Source organism: Lissotriton vulgaris, chromosome 12 (genome assembly GCF_964263255.1).
Source record: "Lissotriton vulgaris chromosome 12, aLisVul1.2, whole genome shotgun sequence".
In the NCBI taxonomy this organism is placed as follows: Eukaryota; Metazoa; Chordata; class Amphibia; order Caudata; family Salamandridae; genus Lissotriton; species Lissotriton vulgaris.
Window position 1 is genome coordinate 742,727,859 of NC_141700.1, and position 23,475 is coordinate 742,751,333.

The following is a 23,475-nucleotide window of genomic DNA, read 5'->3' on the forward strand; positions in this document are numbered from 1 at the left end:
TTTATCTATATTGTTTCAATGAAACTTTGCTTGCTTTTTAGGTGTTAAAGCAAAGCAAAGCTTCACAATTTACAAATGTATTGTTTAATTTTTGAAATCTACTTCTTCACAGTTTTTGCATATTTTCAATACTATCTGGGTCTAGCTCCACGGGTATTGATCCCCAATTTATGTGTCCTTCATAAATCTATCTTGGTGGTACTAACTTATTTCCACAGATATATGTACTATAGGTATGGATGGCCAGGGGTTTTATTCCTCTCCTTTCGAGGTTGCCCTATATTATGTTACCTAAACGCTTTCTGTGCTGAAAGTGTTATAACTAATTATTTTATCAAAAGAAATAGTCTCTAGATGGTTACAGTTTGCATTGTGGCATAGGCAGTTATTGGTTTGCCCCAAAATTAGTTGTTCCAACCATTTCACTGTATATAGCCACGATTTTTCCTTGTGTTCTGTTTATATCTTATTGATTAGCTACTATCTTCATCCACTCTTCTCTGGAGTTGAGACCTTTATCGATGGTATTAAGGTAACACCTGAACCATTGTTCACGCATTTTGCGTATTGCTTCCAAGTTCCCGCCTCTTTTACTCACACTTACTTTTTCCAAAATATACCACGTAAATTGATTGCAATCATGGTTATATTTTTGGAAATGTTCAGTCAGTGGTGCTCTCTTTTTATTTTTCACCGCTGACCTGTGTTCCAGGAGTCTGATGCGTAGTTCCCTGCCCGTCTCCCCCACATAGCCTAGGCCACAGGGGCAGACGAGCAGCTACACCACACTCTTACTCCTGCAATTATTCAGCGTTTTTGCTACCAGGGTCTTACCATTGAAATTTAGGGTCTTAGTCTCTGTGCAATTAGAGCAAATTGAACAGGAGCCACACCTGTAGTTCCCAATGGCTCTTTGGTTGTTTAAAGTGGTTTGAATACTTGTTCCAGGATTTTTGTATATATTAACTAGGGCATTCTTAATGGTTCTATTTCGCCTGAATGAAAAAAGCGGTTTAGATAATGGTGTGGATAAGCCATTGTTAAGAATTTTCCAGTTTCGGTTAACTATATTTTTGATTTTGTTACTTAGTCCTGAGTACTGACTGACAAAGACAATCCTATCTTGGACTTTGTTCTTTTTCTCTTTATTTATATCTAGCAAGTGGTCCCTATCGTAAAATCTTGCTCGTTTGAGTGACTGTTTAATCAATTTTTCAGGGTATCCCCTGACTCTTAGTTTCTTATCCATAATTTCCACATGATAATAGAAATCTTGCAAGGTTGTGCAGTTACGCCGTAACCTTAAAAATTCCCCAAAGGGGATGTTGTCTTTTTGTGAGCGGGGGTGGTTACTCTGATATTGTAATAGGGTGTTCTTATCAGTGGGCTTTGAAAATAGCTCAACATCCAATACACCCTCAGAGTCCTTAATCTTGATGTCTAAAATGTCAACACTGCTATCACTGTAGTTTGCAGTGAACTTTAGGTTTTCATCCCCCAAGTTTAGCAATTCCAGAAAGGAAGCTAATTCCTCACTGGCACCGTTCCAGACGAAAATAATGTCGTCTATGAAACGGTGCCAGTGGGAAACATTTTCAAAGTACGGTGCCATTTCATTATAAATGTGCCTCTGTTCAAAATGACCAACATAGAGGCAAGCCAGACTGGGGGCACATGTGGCCCTGGTACACAGAGGGGGGTGACATTGACAAATGGTTGATAGCATTTGAGAGGGCCCTTGAGATGAGGGATGTCCACCCCCAGCATTGTGGTTCACTCTTGTGGGAACTAATCGCTATAGCTGGGAGGGATAGTTGGCTGCTCCTAGAGGGGGATGAGGCTAAATTCTACACCCACATGAGGAGGCTTGACAGGTCCTAGGAAGGTAGTTGAGTCTCCTGCACTCCCAGTACAGTGTTTACTGGTAAATGATCTCGAGGCACCTGAATAGTCAGGTGGGTAGAGAGCTCTAAATGAAAATATTGGAGCTCCATGAGTGGATAGGTGCTGTGACCTGGTTACAGACTAGCCGGAAGGGAAATGAAGGACACTTGGGGCCAGATGTAGGTAGGCTATTACCAGTCGGTAACAGCCGAAATCGGCCGCTACCGACCGGTAATAGGCATTTCCTATGTAGGTGGTATATTTACCGATTCGGTAAATAACGAATCGGTATTTAACGATTCGGTATTTACCAAATCATCATTTACTGATTTGGTATTTACTGAATCATAATTTACTGATTCGGTATTTACCGAATCGGTAAATGAGATGTAGGAAGCACTGTAAAGAGTGCTTTTGTGCTTTAAGGATTCGTTATTTACCACCTACTGTTGGTTGGTGGTAAATAAGGCATTCCTGTGTAAATGCAAATTTGTGCATTTACACCTGTGCCATGTGACAGACATACATGCCCTTAGGGCATGTATGTATGCCACATGTGCACAGTTCAGGGGTGCAACAGGGTGTCAAAGTGACACCCTGCCACCCTTGACTATTTCCCTATTTTACTGAATCGGTATTTACTGATTCAGTAATTGACATTCATTCCTATGGGCCTCCAGGCCCATAGGAATGAATGGCAATTACTGAATCAGTAAATATCGATTCGGTAATTACCGAATCTTAACGATTCGGTAATTTTTACCGAATTATTACCTACATAGGATTTACTGATTCTAAAATACCAAATCGGTAAAATTCGATATTTTAGAATCTGTAAATCCTATTTACCTACATGTAGCCCTTAGACCTTTAAACAATGAGCGAGGAATCCATGGACAAGGGCCATGGTTCTGGTGAGGCATACTAGGGAATTCCAGATATTGAACAGGAATGTTAACCTTAGGGTGAGGATCTGGCCAAAAAGGAAGGGCCGCCATTCCTTCCAGAGCTATCAGACTTGTCAGAATCAACAGGAGCCAGTGGACCTTAGAGAGATAAGTTTTGTCAGGGGCAGAGAGCCTTGAGGGTTCGAGATGGATTGTCTTCAAGCAAGAGGAGGGGAGTGACAGTGGATTCCATAGAATGTAATGGGAAGATGGAGTTCTGTACACCGAGGAAAGAAACCTCAAGTAAGGGGGCACCAGGAGGTCGGTGGTGCCCCAGAAGTACAGCGAGTTGAACCTGACTTTGAGTCATGATATCCCCTTTATAGGCTATTTGGGGAAGAACAAAACTTGGAACTGGTTAGTGAACCATTTCTACTGGTCCCATATGTCTGAGAAGGTAAAGGAGTTCTGCAGCTCCTGTGTCTCCTTCCAGGCCAGTGGCACGACAAGGGGAAAGTCAAAGGCTCCCTTGATACTACTGCCAGTGGTTGGAACTCATTTTGAGAGGGTGGGGTGGACAGTGTTGATCTCTAGAGGCACTAAGTACATCAGGGAATAAGTATATCTTGATAGCAGTGCCCAGAGGCAATACCTCTCAGAACAGTCACTGCCCCTAAGGGGCCCTACTTGGTGTGTTCATCAGAGTGGGTTTCCCAAAGTAGTTTCTTTCATATAGGCACAAAAACTTCAGGTCCAGTTATCTGAAAGGGACATGGGATGAATGTGGTGTTACCTAGAAGTTCAGCACTCCACGTCACCCCAGACTAATGGTTGGGCAGAAAGGTTGAATAAGATCCGGAAGGGCATGAACAATGTTTTGTCTGACAAACTCAGGAGGGGATGGGATGTTTTCCTCACAGGCCTAATGTTTGCCATCAAGGAGGTCCCACAAAAAGTGTTGTTTTCAGAGCTGTTGTTTGGGCACCCTCTGAGGGGGCCATTGTGCCTGCTGAGAGAATCTTTGGAGAAACCTCTCATGGAAGAGAAGGACAATGTGCGTGACTGTGTTCTACATGAGAAACAATAGAGATCCACCTTCAAATTTGATATGTAACCATGATCTCCCAGACTAAATGTGCCTCCTACAATGGTGGAAGGCATACAGCTTTGTTTAGATGCCCCTCACACACCAAAAGGGCCCTTGGTGTCATGGTTCATCAAAGGGGTCTTCCTGCCCCACTGCGGGACGGGGCGTGCTACAACCTCCGATTACGCAGGAGCACTAATTATGGAAGCAAACTATGTGTAGTGTAGGAATGTGTGTGGAAGTGTCAGGAGTGAGTGAAGGAATGACTATAAGTTAAAAAATACCTGGCTCTTTGGAAAAAAACTTTAATATTCCGTTGAACTGGCATTGTTAAAAGTGGGGAATGAGTTGGAGATGCAGTGCTATAATGAGCCATGTCTCCTATGCCAGCATGTTTTAAAGCCCTCCTCTGGCTTCTTCATCAGGACCGATAGGCTCCCTTCTACACTCAAAATGTTATGTTAAGAAAAGTGCAAATATTGTATATACATGTAGATGATACATCGTGGTGCATATGTAAAAATAAAACATGCAATAGTTATGCTACCTAATGTCAATCTAGAAGAAAAAACATAACATTAAAGACATAACATATGCATCATCCAACACAATTAGTGGTGACTTGCAAAAAAGTGATATATATATTTTGATATATTTCCACTATCATTATCAGTGATGATAAGCCGGTGCTGTCTACCGCTAGTGGAAAAAAGGGACAATACAAAGGACAGACACACACTTAACATAAATCACACACGCTATGCCTAAGGACCGCTGACTGCGATAAATGCAGCCTTGAATAATATCATATAGCCATAAATAAGTTGGTGCCATTTAAAAAAAATGAGGTGGAGCACGTACTTTTTTTTAAAGGCATAATACCCCATGAGCCTCTGAATGGGGTGGGAAGGAGTGTCTATAGTCAAATACTGGATACAATGGAGAAAAAGAGTCCTGCCAATCGTGACAGCATCACACGGTGCCCACTGGTCACAGCTCGGCTATGCCGTACATACTATTTCCAGATCACTGCCTCTCCTGGATACTACCTCCCTCCGTGGAATGATGGGTCCATTGAGGGAGCATCTTTAAGTACTATTCTTAATTGGTAAAAATGCCGCTGTGAGACCTGGCATCTTTGGTGTGGTGTTCCCTGACTTTTTGGCCTTTACCTCCTGTAGTTTTTGATGCTGTGCTGGATTTTGTTTTTGCTGGTTTAGATGCTTTGGACACTCTGCCACTGCTGATCAGTGCCAGAGTGTAAGTGCTCCCTGTGTAAATTGTTGTGATGATTGGATATACATGATTGGCATATTTGTATCACCAAGAAGTCCCTAGTAAAGTGCACTTGGTGTGCCAGGGCTGGTGATGACAAATGCTACTAGTGGGCCCACATGAGTAGCTCCAAAATGGTGTCTCAGGCCTGCCACCGCAGTGCCTGTGAGCAGTCTGTGAATTGCCATGTCCTCCTGGTCAGTGTCCCCACTGACCAGGCCTAACCCTTCCCTTTTTGTGCACATTGGTCACCCCTATGGAAGGCCCAAGGTACCCCCCTGGGCAGGGTGCAGTGAACGTGAGAGGTAGTGCATGTACTGGTGCAGGTGACATGCTCTGGTTGTGAATTACAGCCATTTTCGTTTTTCACTATTGTAAGGCTATCTTGCTCCATAGGTTAACATGGGGGATGCTGGCTACAATGGCTACCAGCATATATTCCCATAGGAACAAGATAGGACATAAGAGTCTAGTATCCCTGAACTCAGAATTTAATAACACATCTTTTAGGAAAGGTTGCTTTTGAAACCTGTGTTTGAGAACAGCACTTTTAGAAAGTTGCTGTTCTCTTGTCTGACCTTCCTGTATGCCTTGGCCTGTTTGTCTATTGACTGTCTGGTTTGAGAGTGACAGGGACTGGGGATTCCCCCAGGAGGCTGGCAGAGTCAGCCCTAGGCTGAATGACTGCATTTGCAACTTGAGTGGTGGGAGGAGATAGCACCTGGGACTGAATAGGGCTGTGCCTGCCTTCCACAATGCTGGCTCCACCTCCTGATGGGCGGCTGATGACCCTGCCCCTCACTCTGAAAGGAAAGGAGAAGCCAGGAAAACAAAGTGCTCAAGGAACACCCAGAACTGGTTCAGACCGGGCTCAGAGCCCTCCTGCACAAAGGGAACAAAGACTTTTAGGGGTATAAGTATAGGACCCCCGACAACAGAAAATTAGATCATCCTGGAATCAAGAAGGAACCTCTGCCAAGGAGAAAGCTGAAACTGAAGAAGGAAGACTGTCCAGCGGTTGCTCTGCTGGATTGCCCTGCTGTTTCTTTGCTGCCAAGGAGAGGGGAAGGACTTTGCTGTGCTGTGTCCCGTTGCTTGAAGGAATCTCCAAGGGCCTGAAAAGAGCTGGCTCCCTGTTTTTGAAGTCCCAGGAACAAAAGGACTTTACCCCCTGCTTCCCCTGAGCTCTACTGAGAGAGTTCTGTCCTTCCTGGAGTGTGTGGCCCATGTGTGATGCCTCTGGAGGTTGTACCTGTGCTGGGAAGCCGGAAACCAAGATTTTAAGACTTTGCTACAGAAAAGTTATTGCATCGCTCGCTGCGGAGCGCATCCCCGACAGTGCGAGGAAATTCCTGCCGCTACGAAGGCTGAGATCATCGCAGCGCCTGTTGCTGCTACCAGAGCCGTCGCATCCTTCGTTTGCGGTATGCACCAGACCAGTGCGGGAAGACTACCATCGCTGCGAGAGTCGTCGCAGAGCCTGTCATTGCTGGGTGAGATCGCCGCACCGCTTGCTTGCGGACCGCATCACGTCACTGCGAGCATCATCGCAGAACCATCGCATCGAGGAGCTGCGAGAGAGAGATCGCGCATCGTCGACCCGGAGATCGTCACAGCCCCCACGAGATCGTCGCATCTTGCCTTTGCGAGAACAAACTTCCTACGGAACCTTCGCACCGGAATCCATACATGTGGCCTTCCTCCCCATACAGACCGGATTCGTCGCAACACGCCTGCTGCTGCAGCGGGGCTGTCGCATCGCCTCCCTAAGGTCTCAGGAGCAACACATCGCTGTTTTCTACCGCACCAGCTTCTGCTTTTGGAACTTTGTCGCAACTAAAGGTACTGTGAGCTTAACGTGACGCAACTGTGAACTTTTCACACAGCTGTGTATTATTTTATCGCAACCTTAAGAACTCTTTTGAAACCATATTCTTGAACTATGTATGTTGGATTTTTGTTGTTTTGGTCTTGTGTAGTTTAGATTAAATCCCTTTATTTTTCTAAAACTGTTGTGGAGTCAGTTTGTGGTGTTTTCACTGTGTTACTGTGAGTGTTGGTACAAATACTTTACACATTGTCTTCTGATTAGCCTTGACTGCTTGTGGGTTTCCTCCTTACCCTGACTAGAAGCAAGGGTCCCTATTTGGACTAGAGACCCCCAGTTCTAACAGCCGCGAAGCGGTATTTGATTAGGAAAGCAGCACTAGACTGCTGAACACTCTAGGACACCATTTCCGAGTTGAAAAGAGACCCACTTCCAGTATCAATCAATCAATCAATCAAAGCATTTATATAGCGCACTACTCACAAAGAGGGTCTCAAGGCGCTAGGGGAGGGGGGTCCGCTACTGCTCGAACAGCCAGGTCTTGAGTTGCTTCCTGAAGGCGAGGTGGTCCTGGGTCAGGCGGAGGTGGGTCGGGAGGGAGTTCCATGTCTTGGTGGCGAGGTAGGAGAAGGACCCTCCCCCTTTGGTGGCTCTTCGGATGTGGGGGACGGTGGCAAGGGCGTGGCCGGTCGATCGAAGCTGGCGTTTGGGAGTGTAGAAGTTGAGGCGGCTGTTGAGGTATCCTGGGCCTTGGTTGTGTAGGGCTTTGTGTGCGTGGGTGAGGAGTCGGAAGGTGATTCTCTTGTTGACCGGGAGCCAGTGCAGGTCTCTCAGGTGTCCGGAGATGTGGCTGCGACGGGGGATGTCCAGGATGAGTCGTGCTGAGGCGTTCTGGATCCGCTGGAGTCTCTTCTGGAGTTTGGCAGTGGTTCCGGCGTAGAGGGAGTTGCCGTAGTCCAGACGGCTGGTGACGAGGGCCTGGGTGACCGTCTTCCTGGTCTCGGTGGGGATCCACCGGAAGATCTTACGTAGCATGTGCAGGATGTTGAAGCACGACGAGGAGACGGCGTTGACTTGTCTGGTCATGGAGAGGGAGGAGTCCAAGATGAAGCCCAGGTTGCGTGCGTGGTCTGTTGGTTTGGGTGCGCTGCCTAGGGCGGGGGGCCACCAGGAGTCGTCCCAGGTGGAGGGTGAGGATCCCAGGATGAGGACTTCCGTCTTGTCCGAGTTTAGTTTCAGGCGGCTGTTCTTCATCCATTCGGCTACCTCTTTCATCCCTTCGTGCAGGTTGGTTCTGGCGGCGGCGGGGTCGTTGGTGAGGGAGAGGATCAGCTGGGTGTCGTCGGCGTAGGAGATGATGTTGAGGTTGTGCTGGCGTGCGATGTCTGCGAGGGGGCTCATGTAGACGTTGAAGAGGGTTGGGCTGAGCGAGGAGCCTTGAGGAATGCCGCAGATGACTTCGGTGGCTTCAGATCTGAACGGAGGGAGGCGGACTCTCTGTGTTCTTCCTGCGAGGAAGGAGATGATCCACTCCAGTGCCTTCTCCTGGATTCCGACGTGGCTGAGGCGCTGTACTAGGGTACGGTGGCAGACAGTGTTGAAGGCCGCGGAGAGGTCTAGGAGGATGAGGGCCGCTGTTTCTCCGTTGTCGAGCAGAGCTCGGATGTCATCGGTGGCTGCGATCAGGGCGGTCTCGGTGCTGTGGTTGGCCCAAAAGCCAGACTGCGAGGGGTCGAGGGATCCGTTCATCTCGAGGAAGGCGGCCAGCTGCTTGTTGACGGTCTTCTCGATGACTTTTGCAGGAAACGGGAGCAGCGAGATGGGGCGGTAGTTCTTGAGGTCGGTGGGGTCGGCTGATGGCTTCTTGAGTAGGGCGCTGAGTTCGGCGTGCTTCCAGCTCTCCGGGAAGGTAGCGGTGTCGAAGGAGGTGTTGATGATGTCCCGCAGGTGGGGTGCGATGACAGCGTCGGCCTTGTTGAAGACGTGGTGAGGGCAGGAGTCGGTCGGAGATCCGGAGTGGATGGAGTTCATCGTACGGACGGTGTCTTCGGTGCTGATCGGAGTCCAGGCGCGGAGGGTGGTGGTGGGGGGCGGAGGTTCGGTCGTGGCGTGCGTCGGTTGAGTGCTGAAGCTGTTGTGTATGTCCGTGATCTTGTTGTGGAAGTAGGAGGCGAGGGAGTTGCAGAGGTCTTGCGAAGGGGTGATGTCGTTGTTTCCGGCGTTGGGGTTGGAGAGCTCTTTGACGATGTTGAAGAGTTCCTTGCTGTTGTGTGCGTTGTTGTCCAGTCGTTCCTTGAATGCGGTTTTCTTGGTGGCGTGGATGAGTTGGTGGTGCTTTCGGGTGGCGAGCTTGAGGGCAGCCATGTTGTCCGGAGTTGGGTCTCTGCGCCAGGTTCTCTCGAGGGCTCGGCAGTACTTCTTGGAGCTCTTGAGTTCGTCGGTGAACCATGGGGCTTTCTTGCTACCGGGTCTGCTAGGCGGGGTCCTCAGGGGGGCGAGGTCATCTGTACAGTCGCTAATCCACTTGGTGAGGTTGGTGGCCGCCTGGCTTGGGTTCGTTGTGCTGGTGGGAGGGTTCATGCTGAGGGAGGTCGCAAGCTGGTCGGGTGTGATCTTGTTCCAGCTTCTGCGTGCAGCCTGTTGCTGGTGGTGGTGGATCGTGGTCCTTCCGAAGCTGAAGTGGACGCAGCTGTGGTCCGTCCAGTGGAGTCCGGTGGCGTGGCTGAAGGCGATGTCCTTGCTGGATGAGAAGACGGGGTCGAGTGTGTGTCCGGCGTAGTGGGTGGGGGTGGTGACCAGCTGCTTGAGTCCCAGGTTTGCGAGGTTGTCCAGCAGGGTGGTTTTGTTGCGGTCGTTGTTGTTCTCCAGGTGGAAGTTGAGGTCCCCGAGGAGGATGTAGTCAGCGGAGTAGAGGGCGTGCGGGCTGATGAAGTCGGCGATGTCTTCGCTGAATTGTGTGCGTGGTCCCGGGGGTCTGTAGATGAGGGTGCCTCTGAGGGTGGTCTTGGGGTTGATGTGGACCTGGAAGTGCAGGTGCTCGGCGGTTGCGAGGGTGTCGTCGGTGTTGGTCGTGATGCGGATGGTGTTCCTGTGGATGATGGCGATGCCTCCTCCGGTCTGGTTGATGCGGTCCCTTCGGATGATCTTGTAGCCGTCTGGGATGGCGATGGCGATGTCGGGCGCTGCAGAGGCGTTCATCCAGGTTTCCGTGAAGAAGGCAACGTCTGGGGCTGTGGTGTCGAGCAGGTTCCAGATCTCGATGGCGTGCCTGTGGACGGAGCGGGTGTTGAGCAGGATGCATTTCAGGTGGCTGCTGCTGTTGCTCGTCTTGGTCTTGGTTGGTGCTGGAGTAGTGCAGTTCCGGATGCAGGTGAACTTGCAGTAGTTGCAGCAGAAGGGTCCGTGGGTGCGTCTCGGGGTGGCTCGGTAGCAGCCCGGGAATCGGCCGGCGTTGAGTGCGTTGAGGGTGGCGGCGTCGTACATCCGGCGGGTGGGCTGGGGTCTGCGGGGTCCAGGGGTCCTGGCACTGGGCGCGGTCCAGGCGCGGACGGGCGCAGACGGGCTTACCTTTGGCGCACCTTCGGCGCTCAATCGGTGCTCCCGCTGTGCGCGCCCGCTGCGCGGTCGCTCTGGGGGCATCATAAATCTGGAGCCGGGAGGGCAGGTCAGCTGGGAGGCGGGAGCGGGGCGGCCAATGGGCTGGTGGTGGGCGGGGCCGCAGGGAGGCAGCGGCGGGAAATCGGCGCAGACGGGCGGCTCAGCGGCGGCTGGGTCGCTCGGTACAGTGGCAGCAGACAGGAAGGCGTCGGCAGCAGGAGGGGTGACCCGGCCTAGTTAAAGGCACAGTGGTCACTCCTGAAGCACTCGCAGCAGTTCCCTTAAATCTGGAGCCGGGAGGGTGGGTCAGCTGGGAGGCGGGAGCGGGGCGGCCAATGGGATGGTGGTGGGCGGGGCCGCAGGGAGGCAGCGGCGGAAAATCGGCGCAGACGGGTGGCTCAGCGGCGGCTGGGTCGCTCGGTACAGTGGCAGCAGACAGGAAGGCGTCGGCAGCAGGAGGGGTGACCCGGCCTAGTTAAAGGTTTTAGTATTATCGAGGCCGGGGTTCGGGTCTGCTAGGGGAAAACCTATAATTGGGTGAGATCCTAATATATGCCTGGTAATACATAGAAAACTGCTTCATAATATGTTTGGTGGAAACTGAGCCAAATTTTTAAGTGGTGTTCGTATGATGTATACCTAATGCCGGACTCGTTCCCCTGTAGAACTAGACCGCTAACCTTGTCCTGTTGGAGAAATCTCTTCTTGTATTCACGAGACCGGGAAAGTAAAAATAAATCTGATAGCATATACACCGAAAATTGCAACTTTCCCGGTCTCAGGTATACAAGAAGTGAACCTTAACACCCCCAGTAATCTTCATAGGACCCTGCATGTCAATAGATTGAAACTCTACCATGACAGGGCAGACATTACCATGCTACTGCTCACAGATGAGGGAGAAGAGGAAGAAACTGAACCAAGGCACTTTGGAACCCTTCCTGGCCTTTCCCTGTGAAGTGCCCACTCCTGGGCAACCCCAAGGTGAAGCCAGGGATCCTAACGCTGTTGTGGCCGTTGTGGAGATTAAGCAAGCTATTGCCCAGAGTTGCAGAGTGGGACCCATGATTAGAATAGGCACTGAGGCGAGAATGATCAGGTCCGGGGAAATTGAGCCCAAGACCCGCCGAGGCGGGAATTGAACCCTGGTCCGGGCCAGACCTCTGCATCAGGGTCTGCTGCTCTAATCATTGAGCCACACTTCTCCACATTGACACTAGCGACAGCTCACCTGTCAAAAATTAACTGAACAGGTTGACCAGGTCAGAGCAAACATCAAGGCGTAGGCGGCTAAGTTTCTGAAGTTGGGGGTAATTGAGCCTTCTGACAGTCCATGGGTCAGTCCAATGTTGCTGGTGCCCAGGACTAATCCCCAGGGGGGAAAGAAGGAGTTAAGGTTCTGTGTGCACTACAGAGCACTGAATGCAGTCACTAAGACTGATACTCGCCCTATACCTAAAGCTAACGGCATCTTGATTGGTATTAATAAAACCGTTTTTATTAATATGCAAGTTTTGCAGAATTCAGCTGCCCACCTGCTATTTAAACTGCCTACATAAGACTCTACAAAGGTGGCCCTTAATTCTCTCCACTGGCTCCCGGTGGAAAAGAGGATTACGTTTAAGGCTCTCTACATTACCTTTAGGGCCTTGCACAATCAGGGTCCTACTTAACTGATGGACCTCTTTCACTGGTATACTACTTCCAGAATGCTCAGGTCTGCTTCCCATTGGCTTGTGTAAGTACCCAAGGCACGTCCCTCCAACTGGGGTGGAAAAAGCTTTCTATACATTAGCACCAGACTATGGAATCAATTGCTACTCTGATTGAAAAACTCATCAGAGCATGAAGACCTTGCTTTTTCAGGTCCAAAGCTATGCAGTGACGAGTTCTCTTCCTTTCGATTCCCTATGGCTGGCTGGAGATAGGATATCAGTGCTTAGACGCTGTCAGGACTGTCAAGCCTACCACCCACTCGGCGAACTCAGTTTGTGCCTTGTCTAACACCTGTTGGTGGAAATCCGGAAATAAATATTTACATAGGCACACTTGGAGCTACTGGTGGCGGAAAAACGCTTCCAAGATGGCCGCCTTCAAGTAGCAGTCTAGTCTTCATAGACAATCACACAGGTTTAGAACCTTAGTGAAACGCGCTCTCCTTTATGAGTGCGCACTTCACTGAGGTAATTCCGGCGTTCAGTGCAATATTTCAAGCTCCAAATAAATCTTTGAGAACTTAATTTGTAGTTAGCGGTATTATACTAATTCCTTACCGCTAGTATCCTCGACGTGGAACTTAGTTTCTAGCGCTCGAAAATTCCTCGGCGAGTCAGAGAAGTCCGGGAACGCCTCCATTCTTGACTCCGCTTGTTTCAGTGCTCCTGCGCAGTTTAACCCGGACGGCTCAGGAAGAAAATAAGAAGAAATAAGTCATTAAAAAGCTAAGTGAAAAAGACTACGTTGGTTAAAGTGTAAATAAGTTTAAAGCGATATTTACCTAGTGAATTACTGTGGAAGTATAAGACTCTGTTACTGCAAATTCTGAAATACCTATACAAAAAGGAAAGACAAAGATTGTTAATGCTAAAAAGAGTATAATAACAAGAAAGACAGACCCACAATAGAAACTGCAGAATAATTGAGAAGTTTTGATACAGAGAGGGCAATAAAAACACCTAGAAGCGGTAGGTTACTGAAACCCAGTAATAAAATAATACAAGTGAAAACTTACGAATAGGTGAACTAATTTTTGTTAGTTTGTTGCAGATAAGGCTAGAAGGTGAAGAGACATAACAGAAAACAACACAATACAGCCCACACATACCAATAAGAAGAGTGGCTAGTTCAAGAAGGATTAGGGGTATGTTAAGCAGATAATAAACAAGATTTACAAGATTCAGATTAGAATAGGTTGTTTAATAAATGTTTATGCATTAGTATTCCAGGTTTTCTTCAGTAAAGACACACTTAGAGGAGAAGAAGGAAACTACTGGAAAACTGAAGATCCGGAACCAGTCTCTTCTGTTCTTTATTATTTTATCCACTCCCTCTTCCCCCTTTGGGGTTAATTGGAGACGTGATTATTTCGGTTTCCGAGGAATCCTGGAGAGGGAGTTGGGAACATTCGTCTTCTGTCCTGTGCAAGTGTATTTGGTAAGAGTACTAAGTAATAATCAGTGGACTCTGACAGATGCCTCCGGGAGTCAGAGCACTATATAAATATATAAATATATAAATTGATAGGTTAGGGGCTGCTAAGTATCTGAGTACATTTGCTTTGACTTCACATTACTGGCAGATTGCCTTAACTAAAAGTGCAAAGGAGAGGTCAGCAGTCTCCACACCAAAGGAAAACTGCCAGTTCAGAGTAATACCCTTCGGCTTGATGAATGCCCCCGCCACCTTTCAAAGATTGGTGAACAGGGTCTAGTCTGGGTTAAAGCAGTTCAGTGCAGCTTATCTTGATGGTATAGCCATGTACAATGCCACCTGGCAGGATCACTTAAGCCCTTAAGCCTCCTTAAAGAAGTGCTTCAAACCCAACAGTAGACAGGCCTAACTATTAAAGCCATCATGGGCCAAATAGGGCAGAGTTATGTGTTGAACTTAGGCCACCTGGTAGGTGGTGGCCATGTACAACATCTCCAGGCCAAAGTCCAAACCATTTTGGATTGGACAGCTCCAACTACCCAGACACAGGTCAAGACATTACATGGACTTACTGGGTATTAGTGACGAGGAGCCCAGAGTCTCAGGAGGACTTTGACACTCTGAAGAGGCTATGTGTTCAGCACCACTGTTACTGGCCCCTTACTACACAAATGCATTTGTGGTTAAAACAGATGCTTCAAAACAAGGGATTGGGGCAGTGTTGGTACAAGTAAATGAGGAGGGCCGTGATCAGCCAGTTGCCTTTATTAGCAGGTGACTTCTCCCCAGTGAACAAGGGTGGAGTGCCAATGAGAGGGAGGTCTTTGTTGTGGTTTGGTCCCTGAAAAAGTTGAGACCATACTTGATTGGTACTCACTTTCATGTTCAAACAGACCACAGACCTCTCAGCTTTCTCATGCAGATGTGAGGGGAAAATCCCATGTTATTTAGGTGGTGCATTTCTTTATAGGGGGTGGACTTCATACTGGAATACAGATGTGGATGGTTTTTCCACGTTGCTGGCAAAGACTACCAGGGTGCAGGTTAGATACCAATTCCCTTTCATTTAGGGGGGGTGCATGTTAGAAAGCCATCATTTTGCCCTGTTAATTCCCATTTTTTGTTTAATGATACTGGTGGTAAATGACTCTGACCGTACCCTGGGCTCTGTTAACTAGGCTCTGGGCAAGTGCTATTTTTAAAAAGGTACATGTAATAGGGTACACCTACAAGTGGAAATACCAGACCCTAAAAGTCTCTAATTGATATTAGGGGTAGGGGTGCAATCTACCTATACGTCCCCAGCATATAATGGTGCCTGCTGTTATGTTAAAGGCAGCCCTGCTATGCAGACTGTCTTTAAAAGTAAATTCGACTTTGGTGGTATGTGCACTTTAGTCTAGCCTATTTTTACATATTAGGCCCCCCCAAGGTCCTCCTTCACTGTCCTAGGGGTTGGGGCATATAACTATAATTAGGGACCTTATAAAATATGTTGTATAAGCCCTGGTAAGGGAAACATTCCCCATGCCATTTTTCTCCTTTGAAGAAACTCAGCTCCACATTCTAACATTGCAATATTTTATTTAAGTAGAACTTTTGCTAGGAAAGGAGTAACATATCATTCACGGACTTACAACATTGATATTGATAATGTCAACAACTTGCCACAGTTGAAGTTATCATAACTAATAAAGAAGAGAAGTTACAAAACGTTCTCTTCTGTAAGCCAAAATCCAGCCTTCCAATGGTCTCTGCTGATTGGTCAGCCTTAACAGGCGTAGCCTGGCTGCTTTGATTAGGTGATAAGTAGTCTGGCTGGAGCAGAGGTTATCTGATGGGGAGAGCTCTGCAGCTGAAGAGAATAGATCATAAGGAGCTTGAAAAGAGAGCAGATCAGTAAGGAATGCTAAGACATACCTACCACCACATGCTATGTCACAGACAGATTACAGGCTTAGGAAAGGAATTTGCAGAGAGAGTAGAGGTAATGGAACTGATCCATATTATGGGTTGGTTTGGCCAGCTCTTCCTCCTCTGGAGAGAAATTATCCATGGTGGATTTTGGAAGTGTAGTGCCTTGAGGGGAAACAGGATGATGCCACACTTTGGAGGACCTTGTTATGCTGTTAGGTGGTACTCAGCATTTCATTGGACAGAGGTACCCCCTGCTTGTCACTCCAAGACACTGAATAAATATGTGAGAGCAGCTTAGCCTCTCTGATCTGCTGCCTGAAGCTAGAAGGAGAAGAAGGTCTGGCATGCTGGAATCTTGTTTTGCACCCGAAGGCCTGCACTCTGAATGAGTGTGTCTTTTGCAAAATCTGGTACTATAGCCCTGTGGACTGTACCTCGCTTCACGAAGGATTAGAGAGTCCCCATCCTGGAGTGCACCCTGTGGACATTTGAGGAATTGGCCTGGTGCATTGTGGAGATTGTAGTCCAGATATCCCAGAGACCATCTAGGAGATTTTAGACCTTTGGATTAATGTTTTGTACACTTGGAACCTACAAGGATACCTTCAGGAAGCAACTCCTGATTTTTGGAGAACTTTTCTGGAAAAGCTCCATGAGGTGACCGACCCGACATCGAGAGTTAAGCTGACTAACTTCAGCCGCCTCCCAGCCAGGATTTCAGATTTGTCCAGCTAAGAGCTCTGGAGCTTCTTAGTTCCAGGATTTGACTGCGGCCTCGAAGAAAGTCAAGGTTGTGAAACCTCACTGAGTCTGGTCTGCAGTGGAGGGTCGGGCGATTTCGGAAGAAAAAGCTCCAGAAAAGTTTTTGAATGTAATGTTAGGGTAAAAGTTTGACTAGAGCCTCTCGCTTAATGTATCTCACCGGGCTCCATTGTGGTTGGCCTAAAACTTTGACTTTGTCCCAGTCAAGCGTGACCAGATGTCCCAGAGCGGTGCTATATGTTTTCCTTGTAAAAATTCACACCTCCGGTTCCCTACATTGGATTGTTGTTGTTTTAGTGTATGCTTTACACTCCTGTCTCCTAAGTTAGGCCTGACTGCTCTTTGTCAGCTACCAAGAGTTGAAAAAGGGGCTAATTTACTGAGACCTTTTCTGAACCCTGTACCGTGTTGGTGTCCTTATTACTAGTGGTAGGTGCACACTTACCCATGCCAATAACCCGCGTTTCAACACTGTTCTTCTCATTCCTCATACTTTTTCCAAACAATTGTGATAAAAAAGTATTATTTCCTATCATGTGAAATTCATGTGTCTATTCAGCTTAAAAGGCTTCCTCCACAGTGTTCCTTCTCTACCTCATGCATAACTAATACAAATAAAAAACGAAATAAACCACTTTTCTATGTTATTACCAACCACGCAAATCTAGGTAGCAATACTGATTCTTCACTCAACACTCGTTTTCTAACACCACCAATACTAGGGTGTGGGACACACCTGGCCTCGGGGTCCACAGTCCTCTGGCTCTCCGCATGAGCCTCTATGCCCCTTTTCACCTCCAAAGAAAGCTCTTTCTTTTCAAGGGCAAGTACTGCAGCAGCCTTTTTCTCCTCATGGACCAATATCCTTTCCTTCAAGGCTAAGGCAGCCAGTATCAACTTCATCTACCTCTCAGTGTTTGTGTCATCACACTACAATGTGTACATTTCCAGCTCATATGGCAACAAGCTGTCAGCTGACATGCCTATCCCAGCTTTGTAATTTGTAGGGGAAAGATGCGGAATGTGTTATTCTCTGCCCCTACACATCTTGGCCTTGTTCTTCTCTTTCTTCTGAAATAGTCTGTGTTTTACAGGCCCTTCTCAGGCCCAGATGCCTTTCTCCAAGCCTGACATTTTGCTCATCATCAGTCCTTTCCCCACCAAATTCCTATAATCTCCCTTACTGCCAGGCATGACACGGTTTAAGAAGGTATAAAGATCCACCTCCAAAAAATTATCTAACAAAAAATGGAGGAATGGCAATTTTAAATCACACATTACAGCAATGGACGGGGACGCAATAGGTGATTCTGCCATGCTGACCTTCTGTGTGACTATGGAGGAGGTTCCCCACACACTTTGGCTACGGAGGCTACAGTTTAATATGACTGTGGTATTCACTGAATTAACAGAGGGTCCACTGAATTAACAGAGGGACCAGTAATGTTGCAGTTATCACCTACTTGATTGGTCTGAATGCACACAATTGCCTTATGGTCGTTTACCCTGACAAAGACCCCAGAACCTTTTGGCTCATATTGAGGTTTAAGCATGTTGATAACACATAGATCTTAGGTCAGGTGATTTATGGTACTTCACCATATTTCCACCTTGTTTTTATTGTTTTTCATCATACCAGAGATACTCGCCAAATAAAGAATATTTTGAGAATAACTCTAGGTATATTTTATATTTACTCTTGCCATAAACAAATTCAGGACCCAGTGTATTGTCCTAAGCATAGATTTATAAGAACTTCCAGGGTTAGGTTAGCTCGCTTTGGTTGAGTCGGCCGGGCTGGCATTGCGCCTACCCTGGTGTGAGAGGTCATCAAATGATGAAACATGCCTCAATAAGTTGAGGGTAAGATGACCTCCTAAAAATCTTTTGATGACCCACACTCAGGAGAATAAAAAAAAAACATAACATAACCTAGTTGACTCTAAGCACCCTCAAGTCTCTCTTTTGTGTTGTATAGTTTTGAGAGGATATACTTGAGGTGACAGCTCCCTTTCTCTCCCCTTAGGGATTTATAATTAAAAATCGCAAACACAAAAGCCCTATAAATTTCAGTGCTTTCACCAATTTCATCATGTACATGTACATCTATATCTATATCTATATCTATACTACTATTATAAAGAGAGAACTGGAAACCTTTGAGGCGGGTAAACTGAAGAACTACAGCACCAATCACAACACCCAATACACCATTGGAAAGGGTAGTTTCAGCAGATGGACATAGGCTATATATACATTAGGGGGGGGGGGGGAAGAACGTTAGGGGAAAAGTAATCCGTTGGGGCATGGGCGTATGCATACAGTGATATGAACGCGGCGTTAGGCGTCATGGGCGTATACAACGCTTGCGAGAGGCAAGGTGGCGTGTGGGTGATGGCGTCAGGGCGTCTGCATACAACGAGAGGCAACATGGCGTGTGGGCGATGGCGTCAGGCGCGGGTGATGAAGCGGGTGCACAGGCGAGTCAGCGGTGCGGCGGCGCTGCTCATTTGGGTGCGATGTGGGGCCTCGAAGTGGCGTAACGTGAACTACTCAACTGGACAGGTAAAGAACGAAATGCTGCCAGAGGTCTGTGCACGCGGCCCGTGTGCGGCTGCTTGGAGGCCCTGAAGGTGGCGGTTTTGTCGGGACGGGCTGCTACTGTGCAAACCCTTAACGTATTTGTCAAACAAGAACCTTCCAAATAGGAGGCAATACGAGGGAAACGAGAAAGACCCTTCTGACGCAACGAACACACTCGCATTCTCATTCACACCTTGCCAACAACACAATCATTACTGAGAGCGGCCGGTATTGCAGAATTACGGAGAAAGGCCTCCTCGCACTGCCACTCTCTACAATTACTGCGCGAAATACAACTGACTTTCACCCTTTGGAGTACATCAAACCTTCTGAAAGGGGGCTAACATAAAAAACACATAACGATTTCGGTACCGCTAATTTTACTTGGCCACACACAGTGCTGATAATTCACGGCGCTTTCATCAATAGCACTGTTCTCTCGCCACAATCCACTGACTTTCATCTCAAACAGAGTTTAACACTTTGATTCCCCGGACAACGTCGGGACGGGCTGCTAGCATTTAATAAAACATTCTCAAATGAGAAGGTGTCCCAAGTGATGGTAGTAAAGGGTTTTGGTAAAGAATGCATGTATTTTAACCACATTTCAGTCACAAAACATTCTGAGTCCCTATTTGGAATGGACGCCTTAAACACACCATTTCAAATAGTAAGTCTGTTTCTGGTCGCAAACCTAAACTGCTAATCGCTAGAATCTCAGTTTGGTATTTGTACATTTGAAAAGCATTTTTTCGGTCTGTGAAGCGAGATGCTTGCGACCAAAAAATGCTTTGAACATCCGGACCCTAATTCTGAAGCAATTGATAAATGTACATTATTCTGTAATATTACCAAAATAATTCATAGGAACGATGGGGTTCCTCTTTGCAGTTTTGTTTGTGTAGGATGAATGCTCATGAAACCTATTATGCTGTTTTAGTTTAAGGTGGCGTCAAAGATATCGCTCCACATTTTATTCTAAGATGGGGTTGCCTTCTGTGGTTCGAAAGGTATTTATTCCATTGTCGGAGTTACATCACTGACATGGCAGACTCTGGTGGTGTCTTTGTTCATTGTGTATAACCTGTCTGCTAAGGCAGTGAGCAGAAAAACACATGGGGTCGTTTGTTTTATAACAGTGAATTTCTATTAAATAATTGTCGGTGTTTAATGGGCCACAGTAGGAACCGGTGCAGTTTTTTGTATGGTTCTCTGGAAGTAACTAGGAAATATTGTTTGGGAGTAGAACGTTGTTTCTAATAATTACAAGGGCGATGCAGGCTAGCAGCACGGGCTAAAACACGGTGACTTTTTCAGTTTTCCTTACTGAACACCTAGAAGATAGATGGTATTGTAAAGGGTTAAAATCAGTGGTAACAATCTCACACATTTTTCCCTCCGTAGTTTTAAAAACACAGGCATCCACTTCTGGCCGAATCAGGCGTGCACCATAATCTATACTAATAGCAACTGTCCACAACCTAGGATTAGCCAGTGTCATTGCCAGTAATCAAATTCACAGTGAACAGAGTATCATTCTGTAATACAAGAGAGAATTACATAATCAGAGCAATTTCACCTGTTGCAAGATGAATAATTCATATACCAATTTACTACTTTGGTTGAACTCAAGTAAACAGTATCTCAATCTATCTATACTAATATAATAAAGAGAGAGCCCAAACCGTTGAGGCGGGTAATCTCAGGAACCACAGCACCAATCACAACACCCAATACAGCGTTGGAAAGGGCAGTTGCAGCAGAAGGACATAGGCTATGCAGACGCCCACCATATACATTCAAAAGGTAAAAGAACCATGCCAGCAAAGTAGTCCCTTGTGGGCGTGTCTGCGTTGTGCTGTGGGTGTGTGCTGGGGGAGTGACAAACGCTGGGGGCGTGTGGTAGGTTCCGCCCTTCATGCCATGTCTCATATCGTGCGCTCTGGGCGTGTGCTGGGGGCGTGGAGGTGTGCGGGGCACGGGATTACGGGAAAAAAAGCGAGTGTTGTGCCCAATATTTCATTGTTTTTTTCTTCCCAGGTTCTGTACATTTCAGCTCCGGGTGTCCACCCTGCTCCCTTTAAATACGCCTGCACCCCATAATCATAACCCACCCTTACTCCTTAAAATACCCCAACACCCTTAAACACTAACCCATCTTAACCCTATAAATATACCCTGTACCCCAAAACCCAAACCTATCCCTAAACCCTAAAAATACCCCTGTACCCCAAAACCCAGCCCTAGCCCTGAACCCTATAAATACCCCTATGCCTCAAAACCCAAACCTACCCCTGAACCCTAAAAATACCCCTGTACCCCAAAACCCAAACCTAGCCCTGAACCCTAAAAATATCCCTGTACCCAAAAATACCCCTGAACCCTAAAATACCCCTGTACCCCAAAACCCAAACCTAGCCCTGAACCCTTAAAATACCCCTGTACCCCAAAACCTAAACCTAGCCCTGAACCATAAAAATAACCCTGTACCCCGAAACCCAAACCTACCCCTGAACCCTAAAATACCCCTGTACCCCAAAACCCAAACCTAGCCCTGAACCCTTAAAATACTCCTGTACCCCAAAACCCAAACCTAGCCCTGAACCCTAAAAATACCCCTGTACCCCAAAACCCATACCTATCCCTAAACCCTAAAACTACCCCTGTACCCCATAACCCAAAACTATATCTGAACCCTTAAAATACCCAAACACCCCAAAACATATACCTCAGTACCCCAAAACATATACCCCTATACCCATACTTCCCTTATCCAAACATTAAAAAAAACATGCTTTTACCATTCATGCATTTACAACGAATTGCGTTGTAAATGTATGCGCGGTCAAAGCATATAAAATGTAATGCCATGCGTTATAATGGCATTGCGGAGTCATGGTACTTTCGTAATGAAAGTATGCAGAGTGATGGTATGCGGAAAAAAAGTTGCAGAATAATGGGTGTTTACCCTCCCCCGGTAAGTACATTGGTGGTACGGCAGCCCACATCTCCAGCAACATACTCATATTTTTTCACCACCGATTTGAAAAATGCACAGGTCTCTCTCATTGATGGCCAGCACCGACATACACTTTTAGACACACCTCCCGCCACAAGTTCTAGAATTGCGAACTTTAGAGCTGGGGAGCTACGTTCGAATCTCGGCATCAGCTCAACATCCTATGATTTCAGGCAAAGAGCTTTGTCTCCCCGTGCCTACCACAAATGAATGTGTTCTTCTGTAATGTAAATTGTGCTCATGCCATGTTGTCGAGTTTGCGCTATATAATATTGCAAAGAAAAATAAAGTAGGGAAACTCGAGTTCACACACTACTGAATGCGCACTCTTAAGTGTATCAGCAGTGCACTGTGAATCGGAGCGTTTCACAGGCCTGTCACAGATAAGAAATGCTATCTAAACGAAATCCTACAAAACAATACATTACTGGCCGGCAGCAATTCATACCCGGACAACGTCGGGACGGGCTGCTAGTGTATTTATATAGCGCAAATCACCCACATTGCAGGTATCTAAGCGCTTGCTTAGGGAACCCGTCCTGGTATTCCCCTGTGAGATAACCCCGGCAGGGTATCCACAAGGTGAAAGCCAGGCATCCCGCCGTGAGGGGCCGTTGTGGAGATTAAGCAAGCTGTTGCCCAGAGTCGCAGAGTGTGAACTCGTGAGTCGAGTAGGCACCGGAGCGAGAATTATCGAGTCCGTGGAATTATTGAGCCCAAGCCCTGTCGAGGCGGGGAATTGAACCCTGGTCCAGGGCCGATCTCAGCTTCCGGGTCTGCCGCCTCTAACCCCTGAGCCACACTTCTCCATCATCTGGTGTATTACTCTAAATTAGTGTCTTGCTAGGCCAAAATACAGTTTTGGTGAAAAAACTCTAGCTTAGACATTGATCGCTATGATGATACAACAGAGAATGCTTTCCATCAGAGAAATGTGTGTTCAGTATTTAAGCAGAACTAAAACAATAATACAGTTAAGCTAAAAAATCAAATAAAAAATATTCCCAAGCTCCCACACTTTAGGCTATAGTTGAAGCTTTTTTTTAAGTGGATGATTTTCAACTGGTCACCCTCCACTGGCTACCTGTTGAACAGAGGGTCAAATTTAAAGCCCTATAGATTGCTCAGATGGCACTCTGAATAAAATGCCCTTCAATGCTAAGACCGCTGATCACACCTACACATCAAACGGAGCCCTCTGATCCACCAATGCCTGCTTGGTCACCGTTCCTTCCATTCCAAGAGCAAGAAGCAGAGGGCTGCCCTTTGGCTACAATATGGCCAAAATATGGAACACCATCCCCCTCACAATGAGATTCACAGACAATGAACTTAGGTTCCGCAAATTCCTAAAAACTAGGCCTCTTCAATGAAAAATGTCCCTCTGAGCACACTGGTGGACTATGTGTTGTGTTTCCAGCACTTGGATGCCCATGCATACCCATGCACTTTATAAATACGCATAGAATGGAATAGAATATTCCTT

At 47.1% G+C, this 23,475-nt stretch overlaps 1 protein-coding gene across 1 annotated transcript in view; it reads left to right on the forward strand.

Moving 5' to 3' along the window:
- The window catches only part of LOC147678527 (vomeronasal type-2 receptor 26-like), a 194,644-nt gene that overhangs the window by 58,121 nt on the left and 113,048 nt on the right, over window positions 1–23,475 (forward strand). The window lies entirely within an intron of this gene.